Here is a 12632-nt window from a genome sequence, read left to right on the forward strand (position 1 = left end):
GGAAAGAATGTGGGCTTCATAATCCTACGAGGCTGGATTCAAATCCTAGCACTGCCATCTCACAGCTATGTGAGTCTGACATGGCCCTCATCCTGCATCCACTTTAATAGATAGTGGCAGTAACAGTGATGAGGTATTTGCTGGAGAGTAAATATGTAACTTCCCAGGAACACTCCTGAAGATCACAGCCTTGTTTTAGGCGGCCTAGGTTATGCTTTTGTTGACTCGAAAGGATAAATCCGATTCGGCATACAATTGTTCCGTGTGTCTCTGCCAGGTACCATGTCGGATGAGCAGAGGTGAATCTAGGCTTCCCTCGTGAAGCTCCTATTTGCAGGGGGATCCATTGCTATAGATCACTTAATGCAACAATAATTAGAGTAATTGTAAAATACATCAAAGTGCAGTGGGAGAAACAGTTCTGTTTGGTTGAGAGGAAGAAGTCGGCCAGGACCTTGATGGCAGCTATAGAAACCAGCTCTGGCTGTTGTAAACAAAGGGGGAATTCATGGGAGGGATGCTGGGGGCTTGCCGTTGGGCATGAGGCGGGTGGAGGGGGCAGGCGTAGGGAATAGCCTGGAAGCAAGAGAGCTCCTAGGCAGACCGAGGTTCTGAAGCCCTCCCGGTCAGATCTCAGCCCACCGCTGTCCCTGCTGCTGTCACTGCCCTCCATCAGTCCCTCCAGTCTGTGTCATTTTCTCAGCGTTCACAGTCATGGGACAGCGACTCTCGGAGCCCGAGCCAGGTGCCTGCCCCTGATGAGTCTGGGGCAGAGAGTGCGCATTTCTGGCCCCGCTTAGAAATAGGGCGGCATCTTCCCCTGCCCCCAAGATGCCAAGGCAGGATTTTAGAGGGTGCCTAAGACAAAGGGTTGGGTGGGGCTTGGACAGTTGAAGGACAACGGAGCATGCGGGCGGACCCTTGAAGAATCTGCCAGGCAGGCAGGCAGGGTAGAGAAAAAGAGGCCTTTCTGGCAAAGAACAGTAGGAGCCAGGGGCGAATGGCGAGGAGACTCTGGCGTGTCTGCGGTAGAGTCAGTGCAGCTGTGGGGAATGGACAAGTTTTCCTGGTAGTCGGACGAGCTCAGGGAGCAGTGAGTGTTACTCAGTTTCTCTTATCATCATCCCCCGCAGACGGCCCACTCAGGGATTGTAGACGGGCCCGCAGAGTTTGAGCAGACTTCTGAATGGCTCCCAGGGCCCCAAGACGATAATGTCATCAGGTGACTTCTGCCGCCTTCAGCAGCTTGGCGAGCCATGGCAAGCCCCATGCTGGCTCAGCTCTTGTGTGTTCTTGATGTCCCTTTAGCCCCGGTCTAAGTGCCGGAGGTGGAGGTGGGACGGTGCCGCAGGGAGCCCATGATCTCTCTGGCAGGGGCGGAGCACTGCCCACCTGTCTGCTGACACAGTCACAGGTGTAGGGTAGGAGCCGAGCCACAGGCCACCTGCTCCCAGTTAGGCAAGGCGCTGCTTCTCGAACTCCTTCACCTCATGGCACTCTGCAGACTGCTTTCTAAGCCGTTGCACACCTGATACTCAGGTCTGAAGTTCACATCAGGGTGGGGCGAGGAAGGAATGCTCTGGAAGCCTCTAGGCATGGGAGGGTCCTGCACTCATGGTCCGCTGCCTCTGCTCAGTATGTGTGTTTCCCTCAGACCCGCAGCCGGGGTTGTGGATCAGCCCCGGTTCTCTGCAAGTAGCCATAGTTCAGTTGCACGTCATGGTCAAGCAGCGTCTCTGAAGTCTTAGTATTTGCAGCACGGTGAGAAGCCGCAGGCAGTGAGCTGAATCCTGGCTCCCTTGCTCCCTCCCCCATCTCTGTCTTTTCAGCCTGCAGATTCTGATACAAGGGTGAGCTCGCCTCGCCCCACTCTTGCTTATTTCAGGTGGCATTTGTTACCCTGCACCAGAAGACAGCCTGCCTCACTCACATTTTATTCTCCATCATTACTTTTTAAAAGGTGCTCAGCTAGAAAATTGCATATTATTTCCTCTGTAAAGGTTTCTCCTTGCCGCCTTTGTGTGGCATACAGCTGTCATAACCACGGTTGATATTTTGTGTGCCTGCGCTCGCAAGTGCACGGCGCAGGAAGAGAGATAATCAGGCCATCCTCCTGGGCAGCAGCCTTCCAGTTTGGCTTTTATGAACTGGCTTTAAAAAATAAATAAATCAGATTATATCACTCTGCTGCTTAAGACTCTCCAGTGGCTCCCAAGACAGTGTAGACTCCTCGGCATGGCCTGCCGGGCCCCGCACTGGTGGCCTCAGCCTGGCCCTCCTGCCCCACCCACCTGTGTGTCCTGCTGTGTGTTCCCTTCTCCCTAGGCCTTGAGAGTGTCACGTTTATTCCCAAGTAGGAGCCTTCAGGTGTGTATCCTCTCTTTTGGGAAGGAACTGCCCCAGGATCTTTGTGGGCCTCCTTTCCCGTCTTTTGGCTCTTAGCCCAGATGTCACCTCCTCACAGGGGTTTGTGCGGCCACCCGCTTCGCCCCACCTCCGGGGCGTCACTCTGTTCTCATAGCCCTTCATTAGCGCCCGGCATCTTGCTCACGTGTTAGTGTTCATCTAGCCATCCTCCTGTTGGGTGTCTCATTTCATGACGGTATCCCTAACTCCAAGGACCATCTGGCCACATGAGCAGCTGGGACATTCTTGCAGCTGGCTGGCCAAACGGACAGAAGGGAGATTTTCAGGGAGAGGCAAAGGCCGTAGCAGGGATCGTGCAGAGCTTCTGAGCAAGGAGGGGTTATCTGCGGGTGGGAGACATTGACTGTACTGGGCACGCGGCTGAGACCGGGGCTCCAGGCCCTGCTCCAGCGAAGCCTCTCTCACTGAGGATGGCTATGACAGGCGTGGCCACTGGAGTCAGTGGTCCTGTCCCCAGCAGAAGTTTTCATCCACACGTTTGGCCGAGGCCCCATTTTCCAGTGTTTCCTATGGAAGTCAGAATGTTTATTGTGTAAAGTTTCCGGTTTTGTAAATGCTGGTGATGGATTTGGTTACAAATCAAACCGAACTCAAACCACCTAACGGACCACACAAAATAGGATCATGCAGTCCATGGGCCACTAGCTTCACTTTCCTTTTTTCTTGACTCATTCTTCCATACATTCAGCAAATGCTTAGTGACCCTCACTGGGTTCAAAGCTTCAGATATGGAGATGAAAGTTCCCCGTCCTCAGGGGGTTCATGATCCCTGGGAGGGACCAATGAGTGCTCCCAGGCACTGCTGAATGATAAGACCGTGACAGAAGAGGGCCCCTAGGCCAGCCCGCCCTTCCAGAGGAGATTGGGCAGTCGCTTGGGGCTTTCGCCAGGCAGGAGATGCCCTGTGGTTCATTGTTCAGTGCACACCTGGACCTCCTCCTGCCCATCTCACCACTAAAGGGAATTGTGCACCTGAGTGGGTATGTTCAATTTCCAACCCTTATCATTCCTGTGCCCTAGGACTCTATTAGAAACTGCAGAGGTGTTATGTGACTTCTTAAGACAGTCTTGCTTAGATTATACCAGGTAGGACTTTATTACTTTGGGAGATGAGGCCCATTACTTTAAAATTTTAGCTCTCTCATGTACTGATGGGCGACCTAATTACTCTGTGCCTCATTTTCCTTGCCTTGTAAGTGGGTTTAATAATAGTTCTCTACCTTACTGGCTGTTGCGTGAATTAAAGGAGCACTGAAGTAATTATTTATTAACTGTTAATAAACGGTCGCTGCTGCTTGGGTTGACTTGTCCCTGCTTGTTTCATGAGGCTTCTCTGATCCCTCTTTTTGTTATAGCTGGGATTATGCTTTTTGTGCAACATATAGATGTTGCTGGGGGGGACAGAAGGCTGCAGAGTGCGTGGTGACCTATTGGACCGGACGTGTCCTACATACACGGTTAACTGGCATCGAGCATTTTCCGTCATCCCCTTCCCTGTGGTCTTGTTCTTTTCTTACTCGGGCTACATGGGGACAGCAGGCTTCTGTTGTCTCGGAGGCCATCTGTCCTGTGGTCCCTCGCACCTGAAGCCTCTGTTCTCTCATCCTCCGGATGTGGGCACCGTGTCCACGCTACAGATGGGGAGACGGGGGTCTCAGCTCTGCAGCCTGTGGGTGGAGATTGGGAGAGAAGCAGCATGAGCAGACACAAGCCTTCAGGATGAGACCATTTTCATGCAGCTTTTCCTGGTAATAAAAGGAAATGGGGGCTGCAGAGAGAGCCTACGATGCTTCAGCAGATGGTCTTGTAATAGAATGTTTTTTCAAAGTTTTCTGCGAGGCATCAGTGACTCTTAGGGAATGTGCACTGAGTAACGAGGAACAAAAATGTGGCTTTGAGCATGCCCTCTCCGTGGCGCCCTCTCTTTCTGGCATAATAGGTGGTTTTAGAAAGCGAGGAAGGTAATCCCAGAGAAGTGGCCTCTCCCAATCTCTCCATGGGCCCTAGGGAACTGGGACTTGGTTGTGGGGTCAACACTGCGTCGGCAGCTCTGGCCCTGCCCACTGTCCTCCCGGGCTCTGGCCTGGACAGGAGCCGAGTGACAGTTGATGAAGGGATGCCTGCAGTTCCTTATTACTGCGTAAGCTACAGCCCACCTCCATGGAACAGTCTATGCTGGGTTATGGACGGGGGAGGCAAGGCTGGGTTCTTTGGGGATGGTTTTTCCTTCAGACCCCGAGCAGACACACACAGGCATTTCTGGACCTCTGCAGCAAGCTCTTCTGGCAGCCCTGTGAGGCCACCTGGGTTCAGAGAAGTCAAGCATCCCAGCCGGTGGCTCTTGGCAAATAATTGTTGGAGTTAGAATTTGAACCTGATGCCCTTAACCATCACAGCGCACCATCTTCTTCAAGATTAGCATCTGTCTCCTCCCCAGATCAGCTTCCCCGTATTCATTTTATTCTTTGAGCAAATATTTACCACGTGGCACTGGGGAGAAAGCAGTAAACGCAACATAGCCCTCGACCTCTAGGAACTTCTGGTCTAGAATGGTACAAACTGGGAGCAGACAGGCAAACACGTAATTTGTCATCTTGGAATGTATCTCCGTATACACACAGGTAGATACACATCTCACGTTGGCATCTGGTGAGGCTTGGCAGTTTATGTAAGCATATTCGTGTGCTAAATACCATATTAGCCGCGCGAGTGTGCATGGCTATATGTAGATGACACATACAAATACGAGAGCACTATTGCATCTATCCGAACAATATAGGTAGAAGCTCCCATTTTCAGGCCAGAGACCTTGGGGTGTGGTGGAATCAGTCTCCTGTTGGATCCTCTTTCCCACCCTTACCTGCCTCCATCCAGGTCCTCACCACCTGATTATTGCATCGGCCTTCAAAGTGGCCTCCTGACCTCGGGGATTTTTTCCTTAATATTCTGATAACTGTATTCCAGTATAATTGGTTTTCTTTGTAATCCTATGTATTTTTAACATCATTTTATTGCTATATAATTCCTATGCCATAAAATCAGTCGTGTAAAGTATACCATTCAATGGTTTTTAGTATATCCACTGAGCTGTGCAGCCATCACCACAAGCTAAGCTGAGAACGTTTTCATCACCCCTCGAGGAAACCCTGTGCCCCTCAGTAGTCAGTCCACATTCTCCCCCCCGCCCTGCCCCAGCCCTTGGAAACTGCTAATCTGCTTTCTATGTCTGTAGATGTGCCTGTTGTGGACATTTCGTATCAACAGACTCCTTTAATATATGGCCTTTTACATCTGGCTTTTCCATTTGGCCTGATGTTTTCAAGGTTCATCCATATTGTTGTGTGTATATCAGCACTTTGATCATTTTATGCCTGAATAATATTCTATTGTGTGGATATACCACATTTTAAAAATCCATTCATCGATTGATGGACATTTAGGGGCTGAGTATAGAGGGAAATGAAACATTTCTGCTAATAGAACAGAGTTTCTTGCTGGGGCGATGAGAATGTTCTGGAATTAGATAGCAGTGATGTTTGCACAACCTAGTGAATACACTAAAAACAGTGGAATTGTAGATTTCAGAAGGGTGAGTTTTATGATATGTGAACTACGTATGAATAGAAAAACCCAAAAACATTTTTAGAAAAGAAGACATCTGTGATAGTTACTATAGATAGACATATTAAGAAGGAAGACATACGGGTCTAATGTGGGAAAATGAATACTGATACGTGGTGTACGTGAGAGGGAAGTTGACATAAAACATCCCAGAGCATCTTGGTATCAATGCAGGTGCAGAGGGATTATCACAGATCATCTCAAAGTTATATTTGTCTTTGAGATTTACCTTTTTACGTTAAAAACCTGTTATCCGTTATGGTTGTGGATAGGTGTGTTTTCTTTTCTAGTTGGATGTTTAATGTTGTTAAACATTTATTTTTTTTTTAACTATTGTGTACCATATACTGCATTTAATGCTTTATGGTGTGTACCCTCATTTGACTTCACAGCAACCTCATGGAATATAGGTGGCATTAATCTCCCCATTGTACAGATTGGGAAGCTCCATTTTAGACAAATTCTGACTGGGCCAAGGTCACTAGGTAGGAAGTGATGGGTCTGGTATTCAAATCTAGTTTTGTCTACCTCCAAAGCCTGCTCTCTTAAACTGCTACTCTGTATCATCTTTTAAAATTAGAGTACATTATCATTAATTTAGGGGCGCCTGGGTGGCGCAGTCGGTTAAGCGTCCGACTTCAGCCAGGTCACGATCTCGCGGTCCGTGAGTTCGAGCCCCGCGTCAGGCTCTGGGCTGATGGCTCGGAGCCTGGAGCCTGTTTCCGATTCTGTGTCTCCCTCTCTCTCTGCCCCTCCCCCGTTCATGCTCTGTCTCTCTCTGTCCCAAAAATAAATAAACATTGAAAAAAAAATTTAAAAAAAAATAAAAAATAAAAAAAAAAATAAAGGAAGGGTTGTGTGATTCATAATTTAGACCCATCGTGGATCTTGCAGCGTCTTTGAGATGTCACTATAACCATCATTTATCTTTCTATAGGTGTGATCTAGTGCCTTGTTACTCAAAGTAACATTACTCGGGAGCTTGTTAGAAATGTGTCATCTTGGGCTCATCTCAGACCTATAATTCACAATCTGTACTTATCAAAATCCTAGGTGATTCAAATTTGCTTTAAATGTTTGAGAAACACTGTTATGATACACGGTCTTAGAGGTATCCAGTTTGATGATCAACCAGTGATTTGACATTATCAGAGCACACAGTTCAGGAGGGGATGATGAGGTCACCAAATGTTGTAAGGTTGGTGAACTGGGAGTTAGAAAACTTGTGTTCCTCGCCCTACATCTGGGTGGCCTGGAGCAAGTCACTTAATCTGAGTCATTTTGTTTGCACACGAAATGAGGAATTTTTTTTGTCTCAGTTTTTCTTTTTTTTAAAGAGAAAGCACTTAAGGCCATTAACTTACCTCTTAGGTACTTTATTAGCAATGTCACACTTTTTTTTTTTTTTAAATGTAGAACTTTCATTCTTTTAATTTTGAAATTTCTATTGCTATTTTCACTTAGTCTGTGAGTTATATTTAAGAAGACATATTACCAAACCCATTTTTAACTGTCTTTTTTATTATTGCTTTGTAATTTAATTATATTTTCATCAGAGAAGTGGTCTGTATGCTATTGATACATTGAAATTTGTTAATTTATTTTTGTGGGTGTGTCTGAAAAGAGTGATTGATTTTTGCAAATGTTCCAGTCAACTCTAAAAACAATGTAAATATTTATTAGGTCAGCCTTGTTAATTTTATTATTCAAATCTTCTAAATCCTTATTAACTTTTTCTTTGCAACCTTAGGGGAAAAGGATTCAGTATTTCACCAAAAGCATTATCGTCTGTAGGTTTTCTGTACATGCTCTTCGAGTTAAGGGAATTTCATTCTATTCCTGGTATACTGGAAGTTTTTCATAAATGGCTATTTATTTTGTCAAATATTTTTCCTGAATCTATTTGATATGATCCCATGATCTTCTTCCTTTTATTTGTTAATGTGGTGAGTAGGTTGATTGATTTTTATATGTTAAAGCAACCTTGAACTCCTGGCATACATCCCAGATGATCATGGGATGTTATTATTTTTTTTTTTTTTTTTTTTACATATTGATGGAATTGACTTGCTAGTTTTTTTTGGTTAAGGATTTTTACATCTCTTAAGTAATGTTGGTGTGTAAATTTCTTTTCTTGTAATGCCCTTGTTTGGTTTGCTTTGATAATTATCATAGTCTCATAAAATGAGTTGAACAGTGTTCTCCCCTATTCTATTTGCTGAAAGAGTCTGCTTAGAAATGGTATGAGTTCTTCCTTAAATATTTGACAGAATTAATTAGTGAAGTCATCTGAGCAGCAGAATTCTTTGAGGTAAGGTATTTTTTTTTAAATTTGCTTTGTTTTGTAAATCGAGGAAAATTATGCATTTTAAACTTATCATAGGCATACACTTTGTATATTTCTTTTTCTCTTAATTTTTTCTTAACATTTATTTATTTTTGAGAGAGAGAGAGAGAGAGAGAGAGAGAGAGAGAGAGAGACAGAGTGCAAGCAGGGGAGAGACACACAGAGAGGGAGGCACAGAATCCGATGCAGGCTCCAGGCTCTGAGCTGTCAGCACAGAGCCTGACACGGGGCTCGAACTTACGAACTGTGAGATTGTGACCTGAGCCGAAGTTGGACGTTTAACTGACGGAGCCACCCAGGCATCCCTACACTTTGTATATTTCTGTTAAATCATTCATTACATTGTATTGGTTCTTCTGGTAGTTCCACTTTTGGATCTGTAGGTTTATACTTTTTAACACCTCTAGAAATTTTTCATTCATTGTTCTTCAAATATTCGGGTATTTTCCTACTACCTTCTTCCCTTCTCCCTTCCCCAGGAGTCTTAATTACAATATATGTTACCAGTTGATATTGAAATTGTTCCATAGGTCACTGAGTTAGCATTCACTTTTTCAGCCTTTCCTTTCAAGTGTTTTACATTTCAGCTTTCAAAATTCTCTTTGGTTCTTTTTATTAGTTTCCCCTTATCTCATTGTGTTCATATTTTCCTTTAAATCCTTGAAAGTATTTATCATAGCTATTTTGAAGCCCTTATATGCCAATCCCATCATTTCTGTCATTTCCAAGTCTCTTCTTGAGTAATATGTTTTGTTTCTAAGCATTCGAGGGTTTTCTAGACATCTTGCTGTTCTTAATTTCTGATTTAATAATTTTGTGGTTATAATGGATACTTTGATTTCATCTGTTTAAATTTCTTGTAGTCCAGGATAAGGTCTGTGTTCATATCTGTTTCATGTTCACTTAGGAATAATGTGTATCTGCAGTTGTTACATGGAATATTCTATAAATGTCAATTAGGTCATGTTGGGTGATAATATTGTTCTTATCTTTCATATCTTTGTTGTTTTTTTTTGTCTAGTTTTATCAATATTTTGAGAGAGGGATGTTAAAGTCTTCAGCTGTGTAGATTTACTTATATTCTTTAAAGTTTTTTATGTATTTGAGAGTTTTGTTATTAGGTGTGTACACATTTATAATTGTTATTTCTTCTTGAATAATTGTCTCCTTTATGATTATGAACTGCTCCTCTATATTATAATATAGCTACAACAGCTTAGTGTTTGTACTTAGTGTTTGTGTAGTATATCTTTTCCCTATATTTTTTTAACCTGTTTGTGTTTTTATGTTTAACGTGTATTTTTTTTAAATCAATAACATATAGTTAGAGTTTTGCCTTTCACTGGCGAGTATGATAGGCAGAACAGTGGTTCCCCAAAGATGTTCATTTCTTAATCTCCGGAACCTGTGAATATGTTCCTTCACATGGTAAAAGGGACTTTGCAGATGTGACTAAGTTAAGGATATATGATGGGGTATTATCCTGCATTATCCAAGTGGATCCAGTGTAATCTCAAGGGTCTTGATCAGGGAAAGAGGGAAGTAGGATAGAAAGTTAGAGAAGGAGGTGTGATGATGGTAGCAGAGGTCAGGGTGATGTGCGGTCATGAGCCAAGAAATGCAGGTAGCCTCTAGAAGCTGGAAAAGACAAGTGGATAGATTCTTTTCTAGAGCATCCAGAAAGATATAGCCCTGCCAACACCATGATTTTAGCCAAGTAAGACTCATTTGATATTTCTGATCTCTAGAAATGTAAGAGAATAGATTTGTATTAAGCCACTAAATTTTTGTTAATTTCTTATACCAGCAAAAAGAAATTAATGTAGGGGCTTAAATCTGTTTAACATGATTATTGGTATAATCGGATTTAAATGTACCATCTTGGCACTCAATTTCTGTTTGTTCTATCTGTTCTTTGTTCCTCTGTTGCTACTTTTTTTTTTTTTTTTTTAAAGTAGGCTCCACGCCCAGTGTGGTGCCCAGTGCGGGGCTTGAATCACGACCCTGAGATCAAGACCTGAGCTGAGATCAAGAGTTGAACGCTTAACCAACTGAGCCACCCAGGCACCCCTCTGTTGCTACTTTCTTGTTGGTTTTTTTGAGGGAGAGGGTGGAGATGAATCAGTATATTTTAAGAATTCCATTTTATCCTCGCAATTGAGTTTTTGTGACCTTTTTTTTGTTCCTTTTTTAGAGGTCGCTCTAGAAATTATTTGTTTTTTTTTAAACTTACGACAGTCTATGTTCAAAAAATATTCCATTACTTAAGGAATTATTTATGAACTTTATAAAAGCATCCTACTTGGGGTTTTTCTGAGCTTCTCAGATCTGTTATTTGTTGTCTTTAATTAATTTTGGAAAGTTCTTGGCTTTTCTGTCTTCATTCTTTTGCACCAATTTTTTTCTTCTCTTTCTAGGACTCCAATTACATGTATGGTATATCATTTGATATTGTCCTATAGATCTCGCATCCTCTGTTCAGTTTTATTTCTTCCGTGCTTTGTCCCTTTGGGTTTGGTTAATTTCTAATGACTTGTTTCTAAGCTCTGTCCAGTCTTCTAACAAACCTTTGATTTGATGCCATACTATGCTAGAAATTCATTTTTAGCGTTTCCATTTGGTTCCGTTTTTACAGTATTGGGTAGTGTCAGTGAACATGGTGGATTAAGGGCCTCTGATGAAAATTCTCCCTTCCATAAAAGCAATGAAAATGCTCTATTTCCGCCCCCCCCCCCCGAACTTTGAAAATTAACCAAAGACTTGCAGCAATCCGGGAGCATTTGTTCAAGAAAAATGGTGAATCTCAGTAAGGACAGTGAGTTTTATGGCATTTTAAATCATCTCATTCCCATCCTCCTTTCCCCCAACTAAGCAGTAAGTTTGAAAACCAACAGCCACAGTCATGGTAAAAGCTAGCAGCCTGGCAACCACTGGACAGGGCAGAGAAGGATCGGAGTTCTTTAAAGTCCCATGCCTAGAAAGTTGTCATTATTTTTCCTGTCTGGTGGTTCCTGGAAGACCCCACCTGCAAGGCTGTCTTCACTTGATCTGACTCAGACGTTGCTCAGTGGAAACAGCCTTTTCCTGGAAGGCATTTTTCAAAAACAATCAGAGGCAACTGTTGAACAGTATGGCTGCTCCAGGAGGTGAATAACAGTTTGGGAAAACAATAGGGTGATAAAAAAGCTTAATAAAAGAAAAACTACCCACAGCTAGGATCATACTCAGCAGTGAAAATCTGACGACTTTTCCCTTAAGATGAGGAACAAGACAAGTGCTAGCTGTACTAGTCAGACAAAAAAAAAAAAATAAATAAATAAAAAGACATAAAAGGCATCCAAATTGGTAAGGAAGAAGTAAAATTTTTACTATTTGCAGATGACGTGATACTCTACAAAGAAGACCCTAGGGGTACCTGGTTGGCTCATCCACAGAGCATGTCACTCTTGATCTCTGGGTTGTAAGTTCAAGCCCCACATTGGGTGTAGAGATTCCTTAAGAAAACAAAACAAAACAAAAACCCTAAAGACTCCACCAAAAAACTACTAGAACTGATAGATGAATTCAGTAAGGTCATAGGATACAAAATCAATATACAGAAATCTGTTGCATGTCTCTAAACTAATAATGAAGTAGCAGAAAGAGAAATTAAGAAAACAGTCCTGTTTGCAATTACACCAAAAATAATAAAATACCTAGGAATAAGCTTAACCAAAGAGGTAAAAAATCTGAACTCTGAACACCTAAAACATTTATGAAAGAAATTGAAGATGACACAAGGAAATGGAAAGATATTTCATGATCATGGGTTGGGAGAAGAGACATCGTTAAAGTGTCCATGCTACCCAGTGCAATCTACACATTTAATGTAACCCCCATCAAAATACCACCGGTATTTTTTTTTTTTAAAAACTAGATAACAAGATGTTCAAAGAAGGCTTAGAAAAGCTTCAGCATATTCCTGGGAATCTAGAAGGCCAGATGAATGTGTAGGGGAGATCTCAGGAGATCTCAAAAAGATTCACACCTGGACACATCATAGACTGTTGAACACCAGAGTCAAAGAGAGAATCTTTTTTTTTTTTTTTTTAATTTTTTTTTTCAACATTTTATTTTATTTTTGGGACAGAGAGAGACAGAGCATGAACGGGGGAGGGGCAGAGAGAGAGGGAGACACAGAATCGGAAACAGGGTCCAGGCTCTGAGCCATCAGCCCAGAGCCTGACGTGGGGCTCGA

General features: G+C 43.1%; 1 protein-coding gene across 5 annotated transcripts in view; it reads left to right on the forward strand.

Moving 5' to 3' along the window:
• The window catches only part of CHCHD6 (coiled-coil-helix-coiled-coil-helix domain containing 6), a 251749-nt gene that overhangs the window by 116320 nt on the left and 122797 nt on the right, over positions 1–12632 (forward strand). The window lies entirely within an intron of this gene.

Source organism: Herpailurus yagouaroundi, unplaced genomic scaffold (assembly GCF_014898765.1).
Source record: "Herpailurus yagouaroundi ecotype Mexico unplaced genomic scaffold, PumYag 387, whole genome shotgun sequence".
NCBI classification, from domain to species: Eukaryota; Metazoa; Chordata; class Mammalia; order Carnivora; family Felidae; genus Herpailurus; species Herpailurus yagouaroundi.